This window comes from Myotis yumanensis, unplaced genomic scaffold (assembly GCF_028538775.1).
Source record: "Myotis yumanensis isolate MYYU_CA2020_CCGP unplaced genomic scaffold, mMyoYum1.0.hap1 SCAF_12, whole genome shotgun sequence".
Lineage (NCBI taxonomy): Eukaryota > Metazoa > Chordata > Mammalia > Chiroptera > Vespertilionidae > Myotis > Myotis yumanensis.
This window is the reverse complement of record NW_027223763.1, coordinates 12,438,720-12,465,900: the sequence shown is the minus strand read 5'-3', so window position 1 is coordinate 12,465,900 and position 27,181 is coordinate 12,438,720.

Below are 27,181 nucleotides of genomic sequence, written 5' to 3'. Positions count from 1 at the left end.
TATTCTGCTTGGAAGCCCTGAAGATGGCTGGCGCTGGAGTGTCAGGCCGATGCCCTACCATCACTGGCGGTTGGTAAGAGTAAAAGGGGAGCAGTAGGGATGCCTCTACGTTCCTGCGGAGCCCCCACACGCTCTGGGCCGCAACAAGTAGGAGGGCTACTGAGATGGGCTTAAAGCCTGGAGCGTGGGCTCAGGTGGAATTGCTACAGGTGAAGAATTCACCTAACTCAGCAGATACTGCAGGCGGGCCTGATGGCAGCTGGGTGGCATGGCTTCCTAGCCCTACGGGGCACATTAAAATTCAACCATGAAATTCCAGCAAAGGTAGTCAGTTACCATTCTTGTTGTGTTTATACAAACATCAGGACAGTAGATAAATTAATCTTAATTTGGCTTTTTAATAGCCATGGAGAAATTTTAAGAAGAAAAATCCTATTTCAATAGAAGTTGCTAAAGCTAAAATAGTTTCTTTCCTTATCATCAGGCAACAGTACTCAGCCTTAGCTGAGCCTGAGGGTCTCTAAGATTAGAAACCGTCCACAGAAAAAGGGGGGAATGAGAGGCGCCAATATAATCAGGTCAGAGAGGTCAAGGAACAAACGGCACCAGAGCGTTACCAGAGTGTTACATTTAACAAGCACCAGAGCAATCAGGAAGGTTAGGAGGGGGAGATGGAACAATCAACTTTTATGGGACACAGCTGCAGCCAGGGAGGTTACGGAGATGGCTGCAGCCCGGGAGTAAACTGAAAAGCAAGCAACCTGATAAGAAAGTGGACAGGCATTAATTCACAACGGCGCCAAGATTCCCAGAAGAGTGACCCCTTTGCTTCCCCCGTTTGCTCCCCCCGTTAGCTAGAAAAAGTATATAACCTATGCCTGAACCCTTAGTCGGGGCTCACGGCCGCTGCTCTGCCGCGTTCAGAGTGAGTTGTTGTGGGCCCCAACATGTTGGAAGCTAAATAAACCCCTTGCGTTTGCATAGAAAGCGTCTCTTGGTTCTTTGTGACAGCGGCTTGCACCCCGGACTTTACAGATGTTAAGTGAGGACGTACTGTGTGCATCTGTATATGTAGGGTTCAGCATCACCTGCAGTTTCAGGCATCCCTGGGGGTCTTGGATACGAGGAAATACCGTGCGTGAAAGCGGATACTTCCTCTTTTGTCCTCAGCAGAGTCTTTACTGGGTTGGATTTATATCTTGTGAGAAGACAGGCAGAGGCAAGAAAAATGCAACCGCACTTACTTTCCCAAGAAACACAGTTTCTGTGATTTAAGATCCCCTCTCTGGGCCATTTATCTCTCACCATCTGCGGCTCAGAGAACTTAGTCATCCTCCTGAATACACGTCTTCCAGTTCCTTTGTGGTCCCTTCCCAACCCATTCATCTCCTGCCCGAGGCTCTTTTAAGGATAACAAACCAATAATGAGTATGGCAATTAACAGTTTACAAATTGCTCCCAGAGCTTTATTTCATTTTGTCTGCACAGCTCTCCTATAAGTGGTGGCTGTATTGTCCATATTTTTCAGTGGAGAAAAATGAGATTCAAGAGCAAGTACAACCCCCTGTGTCTTTGAATGACTACCCTCTTTCACAACCTTGAGGTAATCGATCAATAGTACCCTTTATCTCTGTGCTTAATTATTTCCTTTCTGGACCTTTCCCCCTGGTCCTATAAACATGCTCAGGTCTCAGGTCAAGAAATAATCTGACCTGTAGTTACTCTCCATTAATCATCCAGTCTGTGACTTTCCTTTGTCAGTCTATTTCTAGCAAGACCAGTGAACACGTGCTATATTCATGTGCTCTTCCCCTCCTCTTCCTTTCACTCACCAGCCACTCCTCAAAAGGGAGATGGTACAGAGATGGCATAAAATCACATATTTTCAAGTCCGACAGCCCTGCATTTGAATCCTAGTTCTGTCACGGATTAGCTTCGTGACCTTGAATAAAAAACTCTCCTATAACCCTTAGTTCTGGTCTATCGGGAAGTATAGCACCCATGTCGCAGGACACTTGTGGGATTTCAGGGTACATGGAGAGTTTTAGCCAAGACCTGATTGTCAGGAAATGTCAGTTATTACTGTTGGATTTGACATTATGGAATATTGAGGTGTTGTTATTTTATTTTCCTTTGGCATCCATGGCTGTGTACTCATTTCTTATGTGGCTAATTTCCTCTGTGGACTTTAAGTCTCTGTTATGCTTCCTTGAAATTTTCTTACCTCTTGCACGTGGGAGTTCCCACTAGGGTTGCATCTCTGACCGACTGCTCTTGTTGCTACACATTGTAAGTTAATCCATTGGCTTCCAGTATAATTTATAGATAGCGGCTCCCAAATGCGTGTCTTTTATCAGACCCCTCTCTTTAGCATCAAGGGCATATGTCTGTACTTGGATGACTAAGAGCAACTCCAATTCATTCGGTCCAAAATAAGACTCATCAGCATAATTTCCAAACCTGCCTTTACTATTTTCTATTTCAGTTGATGGCCTAACTATTTACCCAGTTATCCAAGCTAGGACTATACCTATTGGACTTGACTTTTCTCCCTGATTCTTCGTGATCTTGAAAAATTTTCCCATCTCTGTCTCTATTATCTGTCATTATAGTGAGCTGAATGGTTATCTTATTTGGAAAAAAAATATATTTGCAAATGTGGTTAAGCTAAGGATCTCGATATAAGAACATACTAGATATTCCAGATGGGTCCAGATTGGTGTGACAAGAATCCTTATAAGAGACAGAGTGAATTTTAAGACACACAGAGGAGGAGGTACTGTTAAGGCAGAGGCAGCAATTAGAGCGATGCCACAGCAACCCAAGGAATAGCAAGGGATGCAAGAGCCATCCATTTCTAGAGCCCCAGATCAGGCAAGAAGTGTATTTTCCCCAAGAAACTTTGGAGGGGTATGGCCCTTCCAACACCTTGATTTCCAGCTTTTGTCTTCAGAACTCTCACGTGTTTCTTTCTTTCTTTCTTTCTTTCTTTCTTTCTTTCTTTCTTTCTTTCTTTCTTTCTTTCTTTCTTTCTTTCTTTTTGTTAATCCTCACCTGAGGCTATTTTTTTCTGTTGCTTTTTCTATTGCAGAGAAAGTGGGAAGGAGGGAGGGAAAGGATATATATAGAAAGAGAAACATCGATGTGAAAGAGACACATCCATTGGTTGCCTCCAGCACTTTCCCCCAAGGGAGGTGGGGGGACGAAACCAAAACCCAGATATGTGCCGTTGACTAGAAATTGAACCTGAGACCCTTTGGTCTGCAAGCCAATTCTGTAACCACTGAGTGACACTGGTCAGGGCTCTCTTAGCTATTTTAAGCCACTAAGTTTGTGCTGATATTTTACAGTGACCACAGGAACTGATATAGCCCTCTTCCCTCCAATCCCACTTTCATGCCTGCGTTCTGATTCGGCTGGAGAACTGCAAAAGCCCTGTCTCTCCCCCTATTTCCAGTCTAGTCTCCCTTAAAGCTGCCAGACAATAGATGCAAATTAAGATCACGCCACTCCTCTGCATAACAGACTCAAGTATCCTTAACATTGTTTTTCAGTCACCCAGGATCTGATGTTTCTAACCTCTCTGCAGCCACACTTTACCCCTCACTTCATGCTTCATCAACATTGACTATGGTCTCTGTTGGACTTGACTTTTCTCCCTGATTCTTCGTGATCTTGAAAAATTTTCCCACCTCTGTCTCTATTATCTGTCATTATAGTGAGCTGAATGGTTATCTTATTTGGAAAAAATATATATTTGCACCCAGTTGTCTCTGTTAATTGCCATCTAGCTTTTTATGCTTTTTTTCATGTTTATTTTCTTTTCCACTCCTTTTTTACTCTGACCTTAAAACACATTTTAATAGTTTAACTCTGTTTAACCTCTGTTCCTCGGTCCACTGTCAGCTTCTTGGGAGCAGAAAGCACATCTTATTTTTCTAGCACCGACTTCTCTAGTAAATCTTACTTACTTTCCTAATCTCCAGGTGTTCCTGGCACCTGGGTGGAAATAGATGCTCAGCAAAAGTAGATTGCTGAAGAACAGCTAAGATTAAAATGGTCTACTTGTCCAACTGAACAAGAGTTGTCGCCGTGCCTTTGTCATGATGACTTTAATTCTATCTTTATCTCCCTTTATATTGCTATTTATCCCTCCACTTGCTATTTATTCCTCAGTCACACATGCACGCACATGATTGTGTGCAGGGGTTCTTGTTCCAGCATTAAGAAGGGTTCAGCAATCTGGAGAAGGGGCTGTGCGTAACTTAAAAAGTCCAGAGATGAAATATAATTTTGAAAGGCATTTGGGGGTCAGAGGAGCCTTAGCTTAAGAAACTAAGATCTCTTTGTCTCAGGACCCCATGCTTTTTATTAACACAAATTGTCCTGAGGCATGGTGGATATATACATTTCAAAGGGCTAGGTTTTCTATACAGAGTCCATTGTCAGATTGGAAGAATTAGCCTGTGGCTGTTCAGGTGTTTGGCCAGTAGGAGGCAATAACATGTAGATTAAGATGCCCTGAGCTGTCTGGCAGCAAGCAATCAATTTATGCATCCTTTTCAAATTTGAGGAAATGCCCTTCAGCCACTCCAGATGATTCAGCCCTTGCTGGCATGCTGGAATTGGCTTCCGACAATTGTGTATATTTATTTATAAGTATATATGTATATGAATACAAGCATCCATCTAAATACATGTATAACCATGTACATAAAACAAATATATATATATGTATATATATACACATACACACACACATACATACATATATTTTGTACATATGTGTGTTTGTCACAGGTATCTTCATTTCACATTATTGAGTGAATGTATAGAAAAAATGCTTTGGAAGAGGATAATAATAGATGCAGCTGTAAATCACACAATTTTAAAGCTGAAGCTAACTTAGCAATTAGTGGTCCAGTCCCTTTATTTTACAGATGAGAAATTTGAAACTCAGTGAAGGGAACTGACTGGCCTATTGCACTTGGTGAAATAGGAAGAGAATTAAGACAAGATCTGTGGTCAGCTGATACAGGGCCTGTGTGCTGTTTCTTTTCTTTCCCTCAATATGACACACAAGATTTAGCCCTGACATTCTCTGAGATGTCTCTAACTCCATTGCTTAAGACTCTAATAAAATGATTTATTTTCTTTCTGACACTTTTTGGTCAACCCCTAATCTCCATCACCCTTGCCAACTTCCGCATGAAATTTTAAAATCCCATTCTCTTGGGAATGCGGAAGATGTGCTATCTAAGTGCCCAAGTTAGAGGGGGTCTCTTCAATGACTATGACCCTAATAAAATTTATAACGTGACCAGGCTTTGCAATTGGTGGTGACAACTAAAGAATTACCCCCAATAAATGTTTGACATGATTTTGAGAGCAATGAAATATTTTATATTTTGCCCACAGTGTTCTCTGGGAAGTAAGATTGTAAAGGGACATTGAAAGGCAAGATAATGATGCCATAATTCTTTCTGGGGGAGATTGTGGTTATCCAACACTGGATAAATTTCTCTTCAGATATGAAGATGTGTCAGACTGGGCAATGAGTCACTGTTCTCCACATCAACAATTTTAGGATCCTTGGAAAACAATCTTGTGAAAGGAGGTATGAGGTTTTGGATAAGGAACAATTTCCTGAACTCTGCCATCACAATTTTGATAAAGATTCTTTTCTGTGAGGCAGCAATTCTTGACATTTGGCTTGTTTGCCTTTCCCAGTACCTGAGGATTTCTGTATTTAATCCCAAAATGCAAGAATGCAAGAGTGTGAAGGAAGCTTAGAAGGAAGCTTAAAGCTTATGCCAGTTTACCTCAGTCAGTTGATTGGATACTCTTTAATATTCCTATCAAGAAGTCACCAGTCACCTGGCTGGTGTGGCTCAGTGGTTGAGCATCTACCTATGAACCAGGAGGTCATGGTTCGATTCTGGTCAGGGCACATGCCTGGGTTGCAGGTTCGATCCCCAGTATGGGGCACACAGGAGGCAGCCTATCAATGATTCCCATTATTCTCTCTCTCTCTCTCTCTCTCTCTCTCTCTCTCTCTCTCTCTCTCTCTCTCTCCCTCTCTCCCTCTCTCCCTCTCTTCCTTCCTCTCTGAAATAAAAATATATTTTTAAAAAGTCACCAGTAAAATTTCATGCAGATTTTTCTGTTGATTAGGAGCTTCCTGACTCATAAGACTGACCAAATATATTCCCAGAAATGATGACTATGAAAACTGACTGCTTACCTGCGCTATGGCTTCCATAACATTTGATGACCCTATTTCTTTCCTCTAGAGCCGTGTTTGTTTGTATCAGATCCTTCCTTTCTGTGATAAACCTCAGATATTTGAAGACAACATTCACTTCTAACCATTCACAGACAAACCCCACTGGAGACTTCCAAAGCTTCCATTATGTTCCAAGAGGGGTCAGCATTGTGTATTGATACAGAGAGTAGATGCCCATTATCTTGGTTTAGATTCCTCTAGAACCAGATCTTGAGATTCAAGATCAGGTAGTTTATTAGAGCGGTGATCCTAAAAAAATAATAATAATAAAGCATCTGTACAAGATGAAGGAAGTGGAAGCAGGTTAGGAAGGAAACCAATAAAAAAATGAGTTATCAAGCAGGTTACCACTGAGGACAACTATTGTAAAGGCTGCTGTGGCCAATGTGGAACACACGCCTCAGGATTATCCATGAAAAGAGGGAGCTGGGATTTTTATCCACCCCCAGCTACCAGTCATTGCTGGAGAAATGCTTGAGGGCTGCTCTTGAGGAATATTGATTGCCCACCACTACGGACTAGGAAGAGTAGGCTCCAGCAGCCAGTGAAAACCCTCCAGCAAGGGGTGTGGGTGCTGGCAGTCAGAAGCCAGCCAACTTAGATTAGAAAGACATGGGCTGAGGGGATATGGATGGGCCATTTCCCTGACTCCCATTCCATGTTAGCCTGAAGAGGGGTGACATCCAGCGGCGAAAACACAGCACACTGACCCTGGGCCATCATACAGGAAACGTCCATCTCCCGTGGCCCTGCTCACTGGACAGGGGGCATGGAAACGGAGGCAGGATCAACAGTGTAAAAAGTAGACCATGTTCCCTTTGCACCAACTCTAATAAATCCAGATCAACACAGCAGGGATCTAAAAGCTATGGCCCGTGGGCCAAATCCTGCCTGTTTCCATTTGAACTATGAGCCAGGTCAGAAGAAAATTTTTTAAAAAGAATTCAATTTCAAGACGTCTGAAAATTAGATGAAATTGAAATTTCAGTGGATATAAATAAAGTATTTTTGGGATACAGCCACACTCGTTCATGTGTGTGTAGTCTATGGCTGCTTTCACACCATGACGGCAGAGTTGAGTAGTTGCGACAGAGAACATATGGCTTACAGAGCCTAACGTGTTTACCATGTGTCCCTTTCTAGAAAAGCTCTTCTGACCTCTGTTCTAGTGCCTTGCATAGGTCTAGTCTGTACAGGTGAGATGAGAAGACAAAAATCTTAAAGAGTGTTTGAGATTCACATTGAAGCAACTGGGACTAAGAATAAATCTAAGGGAGTGCTCTAGTATCTAAAAGTGGCTCAGGAGTAAAGGAATAAGATCAAGATGTTTCTACTGAGACTTCTGCAGAGTAAAGTTGGGCTGTAGTTGGCGGAATTAAAACTGTTTCATGTTGATACCTGAGAGTGTGAATGCCCATACTTACACCTTGGTGTATATGTTTACATTTTTTTATGTATCCTCCCATTTCAAAAGGAACCCCATGTCCTTATAGGGTCTTCAAAGCCAGCTCCTGTCTACACCTCTGACCAGCTCAACTAGCACCCTCTTTTTTTTCTTTCTAGGACTCTTTATTTCCTTGTCTTCACTCTACTTCTTTTCCTCAGACACACCAAGCTCTTTTTCTCTCAGAGCCCTGTCTTTTTTGACCTTTCATTCCAGACATCCTTCTCCCCCAGGTCTGTGACCGACTGATTCCTTCTTGTTTCAGTTCACAGTCAAAATGCCGCCCTGTGGGGAAGCCATCGAAACAGGCTTCATCTCACCATCTTATTTGCTTTCTTCAGAGCATTGACCTCTAGCTAGAGTTACCTGCATGTTTATCTCAGTACTTCCTCATCACCTATAGAAGATAGACTGTGAACTTCAGAAAAGTAGGTTTTATCTCTCTCATTCTTCACTGCATTCTTGGTGTCTTAAAAGGTTGCATATTGTTTCTTCTCTCAATTTTGCTCTAAAAAATAGTCTTACTTTTTTAGAAAAAGATAATTGAGCATTTAAAGCAAAAATAATCATGCATTTGGGGGTTTACAAGTTAAAATGAAATGTCTGACAAACATAGAACAGAGGTCAGGAAAGAGCCATGAAAGCATGCTACTGTTAGGTTCTTATACATGAAGCAGTATGTTGGTTGAAGGCAGATTGCAATAAGTGATAGCATAAACCCTAAAATAATTATTAAAATAATACAGCGAAGAGACTTAACCTAATAAGCCAACAAAAGAGATAAGACAAAATCATGGAAAGTATTCAATTAGCCCAAAAGAAATCAGAAGAGGAAAAGGGGATTAAAGAAAAGATGGGATAAATATTAAGCAAATGGCAAGTAGTTGCTTCAAACCAAATCACATAAATAATTGCATTAAATGTAAATTTTCTCAATATTCCATTTAAAAAGTAACAATTTCCAAAACAGATAAAACAACAAGACCCAACTATATACATCAGGTCCTTGAATAATATTGTTTCATTCAATGTTGTATCATGATAAAGTTGATGAGATATCCTAGGAACCTAAGGCTTGTTTATATCAATTAGCCTATGGAAAAATTGGTTTCATTGTACATTATTTCACTTAAAGTAGCAACAACATTAAGGGGGAATTTACTATACTATCTATAAGAAACATGCTTTAACTATAAAGAGGCACAAATAAGTTACAATTAAAAGGATGAGGAAAGATATATCACACAAAATAAAAGCTAGAGTGGCTATAGTAATATCAAAAAAGTACCATCAAGAGAGACAAATACCCTTTAAGAAAGGTGGCAAAAGTATTTATTCCTTTGTGTGAGTTTGAAAAAAAAATTATAGAGAAAAATTGTATATATTAGGCACTGTAAATACTTGTAGAGTAAATTAATGAATAAATAAATGAATATACAGATTTTAAGAAATCAGAGAGGATAGAAAAATCATAGAATGTTCAAAGATGTCATTTGGTTTAGTGTTGTTGGCCTCACAGACCCAGGAATGAGTCCCAGCTCTGCTGTTTAAATTAATATTTAATGACCCTAGGCAAATTTCTCAGTCTCTTTGAACCCATTTCTTTATTTCTAAGTTGGGATAACAATACCTACCTATGTGAGGGTTTGTAAAAATTAATTGGATATTAATGCTTGCAAAGTCTCTAGGTGCAATAATTCCTCACTTAACATTGTCGGTAGGTTCTTGGATCTACAGGAAAACAATGTTTAAGGAAATGAATTTACCACGCAATTTCTACTTTACCAACCTGCCTCCTTCTTAACACCAGACATTAACTATGGTACTCTCCAGAGACCTTGGAAGTTGAATGTAATGTCGTGTGTAAAAAAATCCCTTTGCTAACCAAAGAATGTTTGTGGGAAACATTTTTGCAGCAAACCCAGTGCTGGTGTTGTCATTCCCCCAGCAGCCTGCAGTCCAGGCCGAGCTCATCAGCGCAGAGCAATCATGCTCTGATTTTTCAAGCACCTTTTTATAATCCCATTCTGAGCCCTTCCATGTCACGAGACTTTAATGCTCACTCTAAATAAACTAGAAAAATGTCTATGTTGTCTTGGCCCCACTCGCTTCCCCCTTGAGTATCTCGTGAGAATGGATCATCTGTCTCTGGAGCAACCCAGGTTCTGCAGAGAGAAACACTGTGAAAGCAAGGGTTACTCTGCACTAAATAATAATTGGCTTAGGGAGTTGCGATTTGACTATACTTGTGTGTGGCAGGGAATTAGACCAAGAAGCAAGGTGGGAAATACAATAGAACAACACCACGTGTTAGAAGAAGCAGTGGGCTGGGAATTCAGAGGCCTGGCTTTTAATGTCGAGTCTGCCAACAGATCTCTGAGTGGCTTTGGGGAATTCCTGAAACCACCTTGGAAGTCACTACCAGGAGGAGGTTGGAATAGTTTGTCTTCTTCCCTTCCTAGTCTATCTTGCTAGGATCATGCATCAGATATAAAAGGGGAGATGAGAGAAAGGCAGGCATAAAGGGCTTGGGGGCATTTACAAGAAGGAGTGACGGAGGAGCAGAAACCAAACTAAAAGGAAGACGGATGACATTCAGACTGCGTCAGCAGGGGAAGCTGGGTGGACTTGCAGATCACTCGGGGAGTTGTGGTACACTAGAGGTTTAGGAATGAGGCAGCTGAGGAGATTGGCTTACATGCTTGAAGGGTCTCCATGAAATTGTATTAATGAAATTTGTACACAGGTTGCCCCTTCCTCATGCCTTCTGCAGCCTGGCAGATTATCATCCAGCCTGGAGTGTTTCTGATTTCATCTTCTTTTCTTCCCCTAAAGAGACAAGGGGGACTGAGACCATCTGTTCTGGGGTTCCCCTCTGATTACACCCCAACCAGGGGCCTTCTGTGGGAGCGAGGGAGCCATGTCTCCATAATTTCTCTCCTCTTGCAAAAAAAATAAATAAACATGTAAATCCAGAGTCTCACATGTAGCCTCTTGTCCCCAGTCAAAAGCACCGCCTCCACCCGACCACCAAGCACACAGCTGGCAACAGTGCTGTTTCCATGGCGATAATGGATGGCAACAGGCAGTAATCAAAAAGGGTCACTGGAGTCATAAGTCATTACAGATTGCATTTAAAGGGACAGTGCTGCCTTTAAAATGATAAATGACTTCTTTATAGCCTCCCCTTGTCCCAGTCTCCCAGAAAACCAGGTTTATTGGCCATTTGTTTAGCATGTTTGGATTTTTTCTTTTTTTTCTTTTTTTGCCATGTGGACAGTGGAATCAGATTGGCCCATATTTCCATCAGGATATTCTAAGCACAGTTGATAGCTGCCCACCTACAGTTTAGGACACATGAGAAGGTAGCCCAGCCAAAAATGAAGTCCTTCCTCCATCCCTGGAAGTACCTCAAATTTCTTTCTTTTTTTTCCTTTTTATTGAATGTATTGGGGTGACGCTGATTAACAAAATTACACAGGTGCCGGGTGCACAAGTGCACCACACAGCATCTGCGCACTGCATTGTGCATTGTGCTTCAGTTGAAATTTCCGTGTGACAGATTCATCGACCTGGTTCTTTAAAGGCACACAGTTCTAAGTGTCATCATGAAAGTCAAACAGTTCTAGGAATTTGACATCCACTGACATGTTAGCTACATTTCAGCCTAAGAATGATAGTACCTCGTATGGAATGTGGGCTCAGAATACATGGGTTTAAGTGTCAGCCATGTCCCCGAAGTGGTGACCTTGGGCAAAGCCTTTAAAATGTTGAGCATCAGTGTGTGCATCTTTAAATGAGAGATGATAATACTTAGCTTGCAAGGTTGCTGTGAGGATCAAACGAGATAATAGATTAGGGAATAGCATATAAACCATACAGTGCTTTCTTCCTGTAAAATACTTTTTAAATATAGTGTTTCAAAATACTAAGTTTACAAGGGACTGTGATAGTCATCTGGTACCAGTAACGTATGCTTCTGCTTCAGATAAGGCTGGTGGGGGCGGGGTGTTTTACTGAGTGACTTGGAGGACATCACTTGTCCTTTCCGAATGACTTGTTTCCCAGTCTGTAAAATGGGGGTGGGTATCTCTGCCTCATGCATGGCTGGGTGGTAGTGAACCTCAAGTTAAATAGCCCACATGCAGGTGTGCACATACACACAGCTCAGTGTTACCCAAGTGCCAGCTACAGTCATTCAGAAAGCAGCTTGTCAAAACAAGATCGGGCTCGTAATCACATTCAACATCTCTTTTCTTTCTGCAGGCCTTCCACTTCAGACCTAAAGTAGTGCCTCATCAAAGTCCAATTCTCCGCGATGTTAAAATTAATTCCTCATTCCACCCCATAATTTACACTTGTGACTTCACTGTTCCTTCTCTGTCTCCAAAGGTAAATGTTCTCCAATAGGCTTATTGACAACCCGAGATCAAATGAACATGTTAATATGAAACAAACATTCATTTGATCTCAGGTGTAAGGTGGATTGGTCCTCAGATGGCTTTTACATAACAGGCCTTCCTCATGGCAAAACGTACAATCATTTTTGAGATCGCTCAGAGAACTAAGTTTTGAACTAAATTGCATGCCATTAATATTTCTCTCTGACTGTTGGTCTCAGTTTTTTAATTAGGTAACAGCCAAGGCAGGGTGCAATTTAGATACACAATGATCCATCTTCTATGTGAAGAGATTATTAGTAATATTGATGATTAATTATGCATGTCACCTCACAGAGGTCCTAATGCAAGTGAAAATCAGCCACAGCAACCTAAGAAATTGAGCTCTGCATATTCACATACTGGGAAATGTGTGTTCATGGTCCCTCACTATCTCTACTGCATAAATCTTATCATTAAATTCACCTTTTAAATTATCTCACATTGGGTGGCTTATTGCAAAAAACACGCAAACAAACAAACAAACAAAAAACACAAAAAAATACTATGCACTATCTTGCATCCGGAGCTTTAGAAAATTGTATTTTATCTGAAAATAACATCCCTAAAGGTTTTATCACATGCTTTCTTATATTACTATAGAAACTTAATTTGGATTCCTTTACTGCATCAAACTCTTCATGTTTAAAGGTGATCTATTATTCTAAACCACTATCATAATTGTTAGTATTATCGTCATTATTACTGTTGAATTGCTCTTACTCAGACTGATTTGATCTTATATTTCAACGTTATAAATCAGCTGTTCCAGAAATGGTCTTATATGTTTTTGCATTTACTTATAGCAAATCTCTGTTCCTACCTCTGAGAGGGGTGATTCACCTGTTTACTGCATTTAACAGAAAAGAAAGGTGGAGGCGGCCTGGAGACATTGCAACAGTCCTCTTTTCTCCCGCCTGACCACCGCCCATGTGCATTGCCTGCAGGCTGGACTGCACCCAGACGTCCCGTGCAGCCCAGTTCCTTTATCTTTCTTGTTAATTTCCTACTGTGGAGCCAATCTATCTATATTATAAAAGGCCTGTGGCCATAATGGCGTAACGACCAAAAACAACCGGTCACCTGGAGGTGCATTGATGGGTCTCACCGGGCAGCGGAGTCCAAGGTCCCGCCCCCGCAGCTGTGCAGCAGAGGCTGGGGTCCCATCCCGACGGTGGGGCGGCGGGTCTGGGGTCTCGCACTATTTTGCGCACTGGGCCTCTAGTCCTATAAAAGAAGGGCGCACTGGATCTCTAACTTCTCCTCTTGGCGTACAGTCCATCCTGCTTCTCCCAGCTGCCACCTGCTGACCAGGAACAGCAGCATGGCACTGGGTGTGTCTCTTTCCAGCCTCCCTCTGATCGCTGCAGTTAAAAGCAATCTTCCCGGTCTCGGCACTGTTAACACCTTGCATCTCATAGTGCTGTGCTGTGGGGCGCTGTCCTACACATTGTGAATGTCAGGCAGCATCCTTGGCTTGACCCACTCAATGCCAGCAGCTCCCCCTTCCAGTTGTGGCAACCCAAACCGTCCCCTGTGAAGCAAAATCACCCCCTTTTGGGAACCACTGGTATACAGGGAGGTCAAAACCAGTATATTCACAGTCCTAACTACCAGGGCTAACTAAAAACCTGTTTAGTAGATGATGTACGATAATCAAATGTTGGTTAGAATTTGAGCTATTTCAAAAAGATGACTTAATTCGAAATGAATTAAAGTGGAGTAAGATCAGAGGTCAATGAAGAAGAACTGCAACAAGCTGGGATAGAGCTAATGAGGTCCAGAACTATAGCAAGGGCAATAAGAACAGACATAGAAATAAGAGGTTTTGATTTGAGAACTATTTTAGCGATAAATGTTGTGGGGCTCAGTGAATAATCATGTGGGGATAGAGAGGTGGACAGAGTGAAGATGACCTCGACTTGGAGGGCAGGAATAACTGTGATTCTGTAATCAAGCATGGATTTATAATCACCCTGCTTTATTATAATAACCAGGGACCATCACTATGTAGTGAGCACCTAGAGGACCATGCGTGTATCAGACTTAACTTTGTATCCTTGTACCTGTTCAATACCTAGAATTAAATAATACCAGTAGTTGTCTTTTACGGAATGCCATACAATATGCTGGTGCCTATACATAAGGTACATTTTCTATAATCACTATGGCAACCTCAGAAAGGCCAAGATGTATCTGTTTTGTAGCTGAGAAAAAAATGAGAAGGTGAGAAGTGAGGTAACTTGTCCAAAGAGACACAACAGATTAGTGGCACAACCAGGTCTGAGGTCTCCGTCTGTCTAGTTCCAAAGCCAGGATTCGGTCCTTGATACCACCCTATCTCTTTATTAAGAGCTTGCCCTGGTTCCAGGTATCTCCTCACCCCTCAGCTAGATGACACCTCTCCCCCACCCTGAATTTTGGTGGAAAAGCTGAACCAGGACATAGAAAGGTTTGGGTTCTTCTCCTCCTCCTCTCCCTTCCTTCCCATCCTCCCTTTCTTCCTCCTCCTGCTGCCTCTCCCCTTCCTCTCCCTCTCCTCCTCCTTTCCTTCCTCCTCCACACCCTCTTGACTTAGGAGTTTCTATCTTTTCCACAAATAGATGCTTCCCGCCCCTCTCTGAAGCACAGGGTAACAGCTTAGCAACTGCCCTCAGGCACTTGGAAATTGGACTGTTCTTACAAGGCCAGAATGTTTGGGCTGAATGTCAATGAATCTAAAACATGATCGATTAATGTACCTTTTGCCACCACATGTGAATTAACTGATTAGGAGCAAAATTGCTCAGAGCAAAACTGTGATATTTGATCAAAGCCAGAATGTTAGAAAAATGGCTGCAGCTGGTTTTTGCGACACCATGTCTGGCTGGCTTTCCGCTTCCACAGCTGAGCGCTCAGCACCTCCGTCTGTTCGGGAACCTTCCAGGGAAGGGGGCATTGCATAAGCACTGAGAGCTCTTTGTCATCTTTGAGTTTCACCCAGAACAGTAAGTAAACATGATGGAGGCTGCCTTGTGAAGTTCCCCCTGGAAGGGGGAGAGGGGAAGGGGCGGGACTGAGCTAAATAGCTTAGAGTTAAAGCTGGTGAATTCATCACAGAAAATTATAGACCAAAAAGCCAAGGAAGAGGTGGCCAAGAGCTCTCTGGAGTGTGTGGCTTTCACTCACTGGGTAGTATCATGCGTCTCCATCACTGGCTCTTTTATAACATGAACTAAACGGATCTCTGAGTACAATGTTTGACATATAGCAAGTGTTCATTAAGTGTTTTGTCTCTATCTCCACTTAAAATATTTTTTACATTTTATTAAAGTGTGAAGCGCATGCAGAAAAGTGCAAGCCTCTTTCGCGTGTAGCTCAATCCATGTTCAGAAACTGAGGCTGCTATGCAGCTCTTGGATCAAGTGACAGAATGTCACCAGCGCCCTTGAAGTAGCCTCATGCCCATTCCCTTCACTGTGGCCCAAGAGTAAATCCTCTTCTCAGTTCTAACACTGTACACGGGGGTTGCCTGTTTTTGAATTTTACATAAATGGAAATATATAGCACATACTCTTACGTTTGGCTTCTTTGGCTCAAAATTATGCTTATGAGAAGCATCCACGTGTTGAGTATAGCTCTCTCTTCATCCTTGCTGTTGCACCATATTCTATTGGGAATTTAGCCGTATTTTTTCTTAATGGATGGACATTTTATTTCTTTCCACTCTTAGGGGATTGAAGATAACGCCTCATGTACACAAACTTGGTAAATGTGTATACATTTTGGTAGAGAATATATCTAGGAGTAAAATTGTATTGGCAAATGTTCAACTTCTTTATATTCTATCAAATAGGTTTCCAAAGTTGTTGCACCAATTAAATATGTCCATCTGCTGTACCTGGCATTTCAGTTGCTTCATATCTTTGTCTAGTTTTACATTTATTTATTTATCCTCAGCTGAGGATATTTTTTCCATTGATTTTTTAGAGAGTGGCAGAGAGGGAGGAGGGGGGGAGAGAGAGAGAAAGGGAAACTGAGAAGTGAGAGAGAAACACCGGGGATCGTACTTGCAACCGAGGTATGTGCCCTTGACCAGATACAAACCCAGACCCTTCAGTCCATGGGCTGATGCCCTAACCACTGAGAAACCAGCCAAGGCTTTGTCCACCTTTATATAATCAATTTTTTACATTTTAGCCATGTGGGTCAATGTCTACTGGTATTGTGTTTTGGTTTTAATTTTAAGTTTCTTGATGAACAGAGTTGTTGAACACGTTTTCATACATTCATTGGCCATTTTTATCTTCCCTTGTGAATTACCTATCATCATTTTCTTATTAACACCCAATTCTTAAAATGGACGGTTGACACTCATTATTCATGAATTCTGTGATACTCTTTACTCATGAACATGTGCAGAGGGGTGAAAAAATTTATTTCAATGTGCACGTCCCGACTAAGATCAAACAAGGTGATGCTCCGCCTTCTTCCCTCAGCTCTCATACTATAAACGTGGCCTTTGTGTGGTACATTTGATGCCAGGCTTGTCACGTTTCTGTGCTTTTGTTGGTGATTTCACTGGTTAAGTGGTGCCCAAGCATAGTGCTGAAATGCTGTTTAGTATTTCTAAGTGTGAGAAGCCTCTAATGTGTCCTACAGAGAACATAAGTGAGTTAGATAAGCTTGCTTCAGGCATGAGTTATGGTGCTATTGGCCGCACGTTCAATATTAATGAATCGACACCATATATTATATATGATGTATTGGAAAGAAACACACATGAAACAAGTGGATATATTGATTGCTAGATGAAAACGTTGTGATGAGAGTCTCACAGCAACCCAACCCTGCATCTCCCTTAGGAGTGATAGTTCAGTATTTGCAAACTCAGTGTTTCCAGGGACATTATAGGACATATGTACTGTCATCCCGGTTTCTGCATCTTGGCTCTATGGATATTTGGGGTCAGTCCTTGTTGTGAGGGCTGCCCTGTCCATTGTAGGATGCATAGCAGCATCTCTGTCCTCTACCCACTAGATGCCAGTAGTGTCTCTCCCTGGTTGTGAAACCCAAATTGTCTCCAGCCATTGCCAGATGTCGCCTGGGGGCAAATTCACCCAGGTTGAAAACCAGGAGAGTCTATAGTGAATGCATGTGGTGTGCTAGAAAAGGGCGTGGATGTTCAAGACTGAGTTATCCAAGTGCTCTTCCACTTGGGAAATTATGGGATTTCTCTGCCCCAGTCTCCTCACCTGTAAATGGAGGTAACACTAAGAGCAAGTATAATAAGGAAATGAAATAAGATGTGTAAAGTGCTTGCTTTGGCACAGAATAGGTGCTGTAGAAACAGTGGGTATTATTTAAATGTAGATCCTGCAATAACCTAAGAGTTAAGAATGATCTCTGTCTCCATTTTCGAGACGATCCAATTGGGCACAGAGAGGTTAAATAAGTTCCCCAGGGTGGCTTTGTTCTCAAGGTACAGAGGCGTGTTGACCTGCCTGGATTGCTTTAACCGATAAGGATGTTTCAATAGGTCAGGGTGGGGCGGCAAGGGAGGAGCACGGTATATAAATCCATCCAGGAGGGTAGGGCATTGTGTGGGGTGAGGGGCCATGAGAATCCAATGAGATGTTTTAGGTACAAGTAGGGAAAGGGGCTGTTAATATAATCACAGGAGAGAGAACGTGGACCAGAGGAGAGCGAAGAACAAAAGGAATGGAGAAGAGTATATTTAAATTGAATTGAAAATTCAAACCAGAGATATGATTTTATCAATTCTCATTATAAACACATAATCATTAGCAAAATAACACCTAACCACAAACCTAGAGGTTTAATGAGTCACACCTTCGATTTTTAAGTGTCAGGTTCCATGCTGTCCAGGAGGGATACCTATTATTACCACATATTATTTATCTGGAGATGCTAAGCAAGTAGCAGATGGAGGGAAAATAATGATTTTATTAAAGGGGGGCAATAAGCAGCACGTGGGGGTGGGGGGTGTTCGCTTTCATTTAAGCTACAATGGGAACTTTCCAGGCTTTAGCCACAGCTCTGGGACTGTAGGCATGTCCCCTCTCCCAGCCACACCCTCTGGACCTCAGTGTCCCCGCCTATAAATAGAAAGAGGGGATTGCATCCATGTGATCAAGCCCCCTTCCGCTCTGACACAAGGAATCTGAGTGTGCCCCCACCCTTTCGAGCTCAGCAGCAGCCTCTTCGGCTGTCCGCCTTTTAAAGGGCCACCGTATTGCAGCCCTGGCTTGGCAGGGCACTGGCCTTTTCGGAAAGAAATACAGCCCACCATTCTGCACTCACTACTCCAGCCCGCTGACGTCCTGCTCCTCCTCTGATGCGGAACCGAGCTTTCGTCCTGTCTCTCACACTTCCTGCTTCCTGCATCCCACTCAGCTAAGAGCTGTTCAGTTCCCAGAGCCATGTAGGGCAGCTACCAAGTATGGGGGCAAGTTTTCTCTCACCATCTATGCCTCACCACCTTGCAATTATAAAGGTGTTCACTAAGCTCTCAGGCATCCATAGCATCTTAGGGTGGAGAAGGATCACAGAAACATTCAGACTTGCTTTACAGGTGAGGAAGCTGATGCCCAAGGAAAAGACAGGCACACCATGAAAGACAGAGCTGGTCCTGGGGCACGGGGTCCCAACGGGTCCCTCCGCTCTCCGTCTGGTGTGGCTGGTCCTCTTCTGAACCACTGTGAGTTAAGTAAATGTTTTATCGGGGCCTTATTTCTTTTGGTGAGATGATACACAGAGAGCTGCAAGTTTACAATTTTTAAATGGAAGAGCAAACCAAAAGAAAAAAAAAACTTAGTTAGTGGAGTCCACCATGATTAGCTAGTGTCCGAGGATCAGGACTGTTGGGTGTTAGTTGACATAAAATCTACCTTTGACGAGCAGTAGTCCCTAGGAAGCTGCCTACTGGATTACCATTTTCATTAGGCATCGAACACCTGAAGCAACGTGTTCCAGCTCAGGCCTCCAGGCCGGGAGGCACTGACCTCCTTCTGGGTCTGGCGCTCTGCAAAGGCAGAAACGCTATCTGTGTTTGGTCCCTGGCGAAACCCAAGAGCCCAGTACAGTGCCTGATGCATCACAGGTGCTCAGTTAATATTTGTATAAATGTTAGCACAGCTTGTTTTGGTGGATACATGATAGAAACATACACACACACACACACACACACACACACACAAACACACGCACACTCTACATGAAACCAAAACACCAGATTTCTGCTCTGACCACCCTGACACTTCCCACTTGGGCAAGACTTATTTTCTCACTGAAGTTCTGTTTCCTCAACATGGGGATAATGATTGCTAATGTCAGAGAGTTCAAGGATTTAGTGTGTTCACGGGTGATAAACTCCTTCAAATTAATAAATGACAAAATGTAAGTGTGAAGTATCCAGACTATATAAAACAGGCTAACCTGGGGATTGACCTCAGGAAATCTCTTAACACCTGTAACTGCATAGTATCAGAGAGTTTTATTTATTTTTCTGGTAACTGCCTTTCAGCTGTCATCCATGTCTCAAAGACATTCAAGATATTAAAAATGTATGCGCTACCTATATATAGTACGTTGTTCATCGTGGCTATTAAAACTTATTCAGCACATCCTGGTTGGTGTGCAAACTCTCTGAATACCTGGCTCCTCACCCAAGTGGCTCACTACTCCTGGTCCCATTACCCAGCTCACAAGACCCCCACTTATGACTTTGCTTTCCCAATGGTGCCTACTGGTGGCCCCTCAGCTTACTCAGGCTCCCTCTTTGGCCTTCTTCCGCTCCCAGTATCTGTTCTGAATTTCAGGTGGCCTTAAGCCTCTGCTTCATTCATACCTATACCTCCTTTGGTCAAGTATCTACTCCCCTGTTCTGATTTGAGGCCCATCGCTGTAGCTGCCACCCACCTCTGACCCATGCCTATGTTATATGGCATCATCTTTCCTTCCTGCCTGCCTCTCTTCATCCTTTCCTTCAACAGAGACTCATGGGCACCTCATACTATGCCATAAATTATTTATGAGTTAATTAATGCATTCACCTGACAATTATCCTCTGAGTGCTTATTATGTGTCAGCAACCAAAAATAAATCCTTTCCCTCATGGAGCTTACATATCAGTATTGGGGACAGAAAGATGAATAAGGTCCGGGTGCAGCCTTCACAGGGGACACGGGGTGTTTAAGGTTTGGGCAGCACTGATTTTCAGAATAAGGCCAAAACTTAGCCTTCACTTTATAGACAAGGGGGAATCGTTAGAGCTTTAACCTGTGCAAAGTGATATTTTAGGAAGTTGGATCCAGTGACATCTACAGGGTAGGCAGACAGTGGCAGAGCCTGGGGCCAGGGTGTCTATGACTGTAATTGTCCAGGGGAAAGGTAATTAAGGTCTAGGCCAGCATAGGGACTTTGAAATGGAGACAACGTGCAGACCTGTCATGAAGAGCCAGTGCGATGGCGTGCGGGACCATAGGAGAATGAACAAAGGATGATCCCAGCGTCTTATCAGACAGGCAGCAGAACTTCCACCCCATCGCCTCGGCTCCTGCCTGTTCTCCCCACTCCCGGGTGATGATGTGGCTGATGTCTCCTTGGCATGTATTTTAAGCTTCAACTGCCCTGTCTTCATCCGTCGCCCACCCTGTCATTAGGGGACTTATGTGAAGAGGCTGAACACTAATGGAGAAAATTGCAGGCCTGGGTTGCTCAGGTGTCACCCAGAAAAGATTGTTTCAAAGGTCATCCCTTCCTCCCTCCATAACTAATTACCCCTTCATTTCCTTTCACTCCCGTTTTCCTAGTTATATTTCAGTTATTCCAGGCGGCAAAGAGGAAAGAACCAGCAGAGTACCCCTGTTTTGTCTGCTGTCCCACCAGGGCTAGCAAAAAACCTGGAGAAATCAAGGCAAGGGCATTCCAGGAGAGACAGCCAGCAGAACAAGAGGGGGGGCGGGGGTGGCAAGGGGGCACCATCACCTGACATCTCAGCCTGCTGAGCACCTGAGTGCGTTTGGTCATGGCCATCAAGCATTAGGGTGCCCAACCCTTCAAGAGACCAGGATTTGGGAAACTTGAGGCTTCCTTGTTGATCTCTCCTCGCTTCTCCAAATGTGATTCCCCCTCCCATCCCAGGAGGAGCCTGAAAAATTAGAGAGAAAGGGAGATGTTGATTTCACTGTCTACCCTTTGTTCTATTTGAATGTGTTTTGTCTGTGTATGGGTATTCCTTTAAAATAAAAACGTAAAGTCTGCCCAAGGTAATCACTGATCGAAATGAGATTCAAATCCAAGTCTCAATATACGTCTAGAAAAATGTGTTGAAATAAGTATTTCTGGACATGTGATGTGGGAGAGCTAGGGAGGCACGTGGGCTGTAGGTTCAAATGGACAGGGATGCGGAGGTGTGAGGGACAGTGGCGTGTTCTGGAAGACGGGTCTTGCTGAGACAGCCGGCATGCGATGGCCATCCAGGTGAGTGGGGCCAAGCAGGGATCAGACTGTAGAGGTGCCTGAAGCCCGTGCCTCTGCTTTGGACAGGACTCAAGCTGTCACTAGGAGAAGGTTATGTTTGAGAGCCACTTTCCTAAATGTGAGCATTATTAGAAGTTGTATCAAATTGCCTTTTCCTAAAGGTCTTCCCGTGGCTGCCAGAGCTTTAATATTAATTTGACAGATTGTCTTCGGATTTGAAACACAAACTGTGATTAATGAAACATCCGTTTGGCCCGGGGTGGCCTCCCCACCTTGCTTCTCCTGCTGACACAGGCTTGCAGAAGTCTTGCTGTGTGTTTTGACCACAGTGCCTGGTGCAGGGAAATTGGCAGGCTGGTCTGAGAAGGATGGGGTGTTTTACCTCGAGCTGTCTCCAAGGTCTCTCCCTCCACTTCCCTCGTTTCATAGATGAGGAAATTGAGTCTCAGACAGGGGTGTCTTGGCTAAGGCAATGCAGAGAGAGGTGAAAACGCAAGGCTACAACCTGGGACCATGGTTTAATTCTGAAAATATGCTTAAGTGCTTTTTTCTCAGCCTTTTCTGGTTTATTTTCCTTGCCTTTTCCAGTTCTTTTAATTACCCGACATGCCTCTAGCTCACCATGCCTTGGAGGAAGCAATGCACCAATGACAGATTATGAAAATGATTTGGTGAAGGGGAGTGTCACACTGTCTTAAGTGTTGCAGGCTAGACCAATGCATCCTGTTCTTCTGTGGTTCCGCACACCATCGCACTGGCTCTTCATGACATGTCTGCACGTCCTCTCCGTTTCAAAGTCGCCATCGGTGCATTGCCTCATCCATGTTTTTTTGGTGCAGGTTCCTTTTTTACTCATCATTGGTAAAAGGTTGCCTGGTGACAGAAATACAGACATTAGCATCATGGAAACCAGGATCTGTAGTTCATCTCTACTGCCTAAGAGCTATGTGATTTAGGGCAGTTTCCTCAAATCTAAAACTAGCATAAAATGATACTTATCTTATAGGATATTACAAGAATTTGGTATGTGATGTATGTCAGGTATTCAGCATGGAGTCTGGTGATGGAGTGTGCTCACTCCAGGGTAGCACCACTGACTTTTTTCCTGTTTGTTGACCCTGGTTCCCCCCCACACACCACCACAGATCCATTCTTAGATGTGTACCAAATAAGGTGTGTGCTGGTCTATGATTTTTGGCTCTGCATAATGGCAGCCTCGACCAGTGCATGCTGTTCTCCTTCTGTCCATGATAGCTAGGAATTCACAATAACTTCTGGCAGCAAGTAAAGACAGAACTAAGTTCTTCCTTAGAGGAAAAAGCAACATTTTGCTGAATATAGATGACAGTGTTGACCAGGCCCAGGGAAGGGCAGAGTGTCAAGATGGAAGAAGAATGAATCATCCCATGAAGGTGACTCAGCTGTCAAACAGAACACCTTGGGTTGTTATGTTATTGGGAAATATATGTTTATTGGATTAAAAAATAAAATTTTGGAATCTATCAGTTACTATAGCAGAGCCAACCTCAATAATAATACCTTACAATAGGTTACTACATGTGTGTATGTATATTTATGTAGAGGTATTTACACACACACACACACACACACACACACAAATATTCATAATATTTTTGTTGTCTAGCTCTTATTAAATAATACTAGTATATAATATAAGAGATCTACATTTCAGTTTTTCTCAAAACTTAAGTATGGCCGCAAGTGCAAAGGCATATATTTTGTTCTGTTTGGTTTTGTTTTAGGAACACCATTGGGTACCTTCTGATGACTCGATTCTTTCACAACTTTTCCTTGTTCCAATTGCCAAGGACTGTTTGTCCCTATAGCTTGTCATGAGGCCATTTGGCTCTCAGATGCCTCATTCATTATAAAGCCTTTGGCAGTACAGTTTTCCCATTAGCCTGCAACACTTAAGATAGTGTGACACTCCCCTTCACCAAATCATTTCCATGATGTCAAATTAAATTCTTAATTTATCAATTAAGTCAATACATTAATTTCGTAGTCCAGGAAACTATCTTTTGGTCATGACCCATTGCCGAGATAGAGTAATTTTGTCATTACAAACATTAAAGTATTAACAAATACAATGGCAGATGCAGAAGAAATATTGTCATTTTGACATTAGGATGTGCAAGCTACATGCTGTCAAACTTGCTTACCAACACAGTAAAAGTTAAATGCTCTCACTTGGCATCATAATCTGGCATTGGCATAATTACTAAAAACAAACACAAATATGGGCTTTGAAATTAGATGGCAGCCTCCATTAGAACATTGTAATTTAGAAAAATCTAAGGAATGCTAGCATTAGTTATTTTTGTCATCATCTGAATGATCATTCACATGCAGATCCAAAGACAAATGTATTCTCTTTGACTTTTTATTATAATTGTAAAAAATTAAAATCAGATTAAGAACACAACCTCTGCAGTTAAGCTTTCCGAGTTCAAATGCTAATCGCCACTTTAAGATGCAGGATCTTGGGCAAGCTCCTTAACACCCAGTGTTTCTGTTTCTTCAAAGGTAAAGTAACAATAGCAATTGTGTGAATAGAATGCAGCAGAAGTACACTGTCCCTGCCCTCTAACTTCTCCCCTGTATTACAAGGACTTGACGATCAGGAACTACATTTCCGGTACCTCCTTACAAGTAGGGTTCTAGGGTAGGTTCCACCAATGGAAAGCACTTCTGCAAGGTGATCGGGAAGAAGAAAGGAAGAGCCATTCTTCCTTTAACACCAGCCTCCGTGGTGGCAGCAGACTAAGGTGGGCTCCTACAGCGGCAGTGATGCTGGGGGCTGGGGGCAAGGAGATGTTCCTTCACTGGAGGTGACAGCCCAGCAGGCTGAGGTGTGTCAGGGCATCAGTGGCTTCCCACAGTTTTTTATATCAGGTTGATACTGCCCTTTTTTGTGGGGTTTCCAGTTCTTCTATTATTGGGTTGCTCAATCACATACATATATATAATTTTATTTTTTCTCTGCCTAACATACCTAAACTGGTTTCAGCTTTCTTGACTCTACATTGCTGATAAAGTTATTGTAGCAACACAACAGGGTTGCCATGTGGATTCCCATAATACATGTAAAAGTCCACAGAATATGAGCAGAAACAGGAAAGGCATTCATTACATGTTCGCTTTGGCTGATTCCTAGTCCTTATGTGCCTCATGCTCCTGTTCCTTCTGTATCAAGTCGTCTGTGGTGATTTCCTAGACCTTGAACATGTTATGTTGTGGAGATGGTAGAATCTGCCATATTCTTCAAAGAGTGAGGGCTGCTTGTTTATTTCATTTAGAAAATAGAAGGCAATATGGTTGGGTACAAAATGGGAACTCTCTTAGCAGATCACATCTCGGTTGAGTTCCTTTAGCCATAGCCAGCTTATTTAACCTCTACTCGATGCCTGAATGGCTCGGTTGTCAGAGACTTGAGAAGAGTTTATATATGGAATCTGGGCTCTACACCTCTGTCTCTGTTCTTTCTAAGCTTTGTTCCTCATGTTTTAGCAAATATGATTGTTCCAAACTCTAACCTCTGTTTCTGAAGCCAGAAAAGCTGTGAACACTCTATCAGCGCTTTAACTGCCACGTGTGGTGGAGACAAGGGACTGCCCTTAGGATAAGTGAGCTATGAACAGAAAGCCTCACTTTTCTTGCAAGTGTCAACTCTCCCTCCAAGATATGCCCACTTTTGGTCACTCCCCATTGCCTTGAAGTAATTGCCTTGAAGTAATTTTATATATATACTAGAGGCCCAGTGCACAAAATTCGTGCATGGGTAGGGTCCCTAGTGGCTGTTGGCTGCTGGCTGCTGGCCAGGGCCTCCCTTCCCCCGGCTGCCTGCAGGGCTGGCTTGGGGGAAGGGCCATGGGCGGTTGGCCAGCTGGCCAGCCCCGCCCCTTGTCAAACTCCAAGTTGAGGGGACAATTTGCATATTAGGCTTTTATTATATAGGATATATATATAATTGTTTATCATTATCCATGGAAGGGCCAGTCTGATAGAAGTTTATTTTGCCATTAGTGGAAGCAGCTGTGGCTAAGCACACTCTTAATATTATATTGGTATAAATATATATGTGGATTTCATTTGTCTATTCCTGCATAATAACCCCAGAGTTTAGTCATTTAAAATAATAACTATTTTTCCCTCACAATTCTCTTGGCTGACTTGGCTCAGCAGGGGGATCTTTTGCTCCCTGTGGCATTGGATGTGGTCTCTTGCTCAGCTGGGGGGCTAGAAGTTCCAGGAAGACTTCCATCCCACATCTGGAACCTCGATGTTCTTCCACGTGGCCTTTCACATGGCCAACTTGGGTTTCCTCTCTAAATAGTGATCTCAGGGTAGTTCGCCTTCTTACATGGCAGGTAGCTTTATGGGGAGTGGCACCAGAACCTTTCAGAGGTCTTAAGGCCTTGGGTCAGAAGCCCAAAATGTCACTTCTGCTGCATTCTATTGGTCAACACGAGTCACAAGCCCAGATTCAATAGACTCCGCCTCTTAATAAGAATGATGACATGAGCCCTGGATGGTATGGCTCAGTTGGTTGGAGCATCATCCCATGCACTGAAGGGTCATAGGTTCAGTTCCTGGTCAGAGAATGTACCCAGGTTGCAGATTTGATTCCCAGTTGGGCAGTATAGGGAAGGCAACTGATCGACATTTCTCTCTCACAACCATGTTTCTCTCTCTCTTTTCTCTCTCTCTCTCTCTCTCTCTCTCTCTCTCTCTCTCTCTCTCTCTCCCCCTCTCCCTCCCTCCCCTCTCCCTTTCCCTTTCTCTCTCTCAAATCAATAAAAACATATCCTCAAATGAAGATTAAAAATAAATGATTACATGAACACTCAAGAAAGAGAGAAATGCATGGCAACCATTTTTGCTGACTGTATACACACACACACACACACACACACATACATACACGTATAACATTTTGGTGGACTGAAAGGACAGGGATCTATGAGAGGTAGTCCTCTGTTTTACCTGCAATATTTTATTTCTTAGGTGTAAGGCAAAATAACAAAATCTAAATATTTGTTCATTCTGAGCAGCTGAATAGATGGTTGTTGGCTATATTATTCCACTGTGCTTTGTGTGATTTGTATGTTTAAAATTCTTCCAGATAATGGGCTCAGAGATTTCGTGAACCTTGAGGCTGTGTGTGTGGGTCACACAGGTCCTCCCTACTCTGAGGGTCAGTGGTTGTACTAAGAAGGAGGAAGAAGACTAGTTTACCTAAGAAAACCCGTCTAAGCTCTGTGGATCCCTGCTCTTTCTGCTGTGCCTGGGATCATTTCATTCCCAACATTGCTCCTTAATCACTCTCCCAGTCACTCTGCTCGAAAGCAGTTTCCTTTATCATGTTGTTCTCATACTCGGCACTCTGTTCATTGCCCGACTCCCCACCTCATTACCAGAATGTGCTGCCTCTGTTTTGCTCATTTGAAAACAATCTACCATTATAGCTCTGTAGAAATCGCCCAGCCAACAGGCATCCATCTCCTT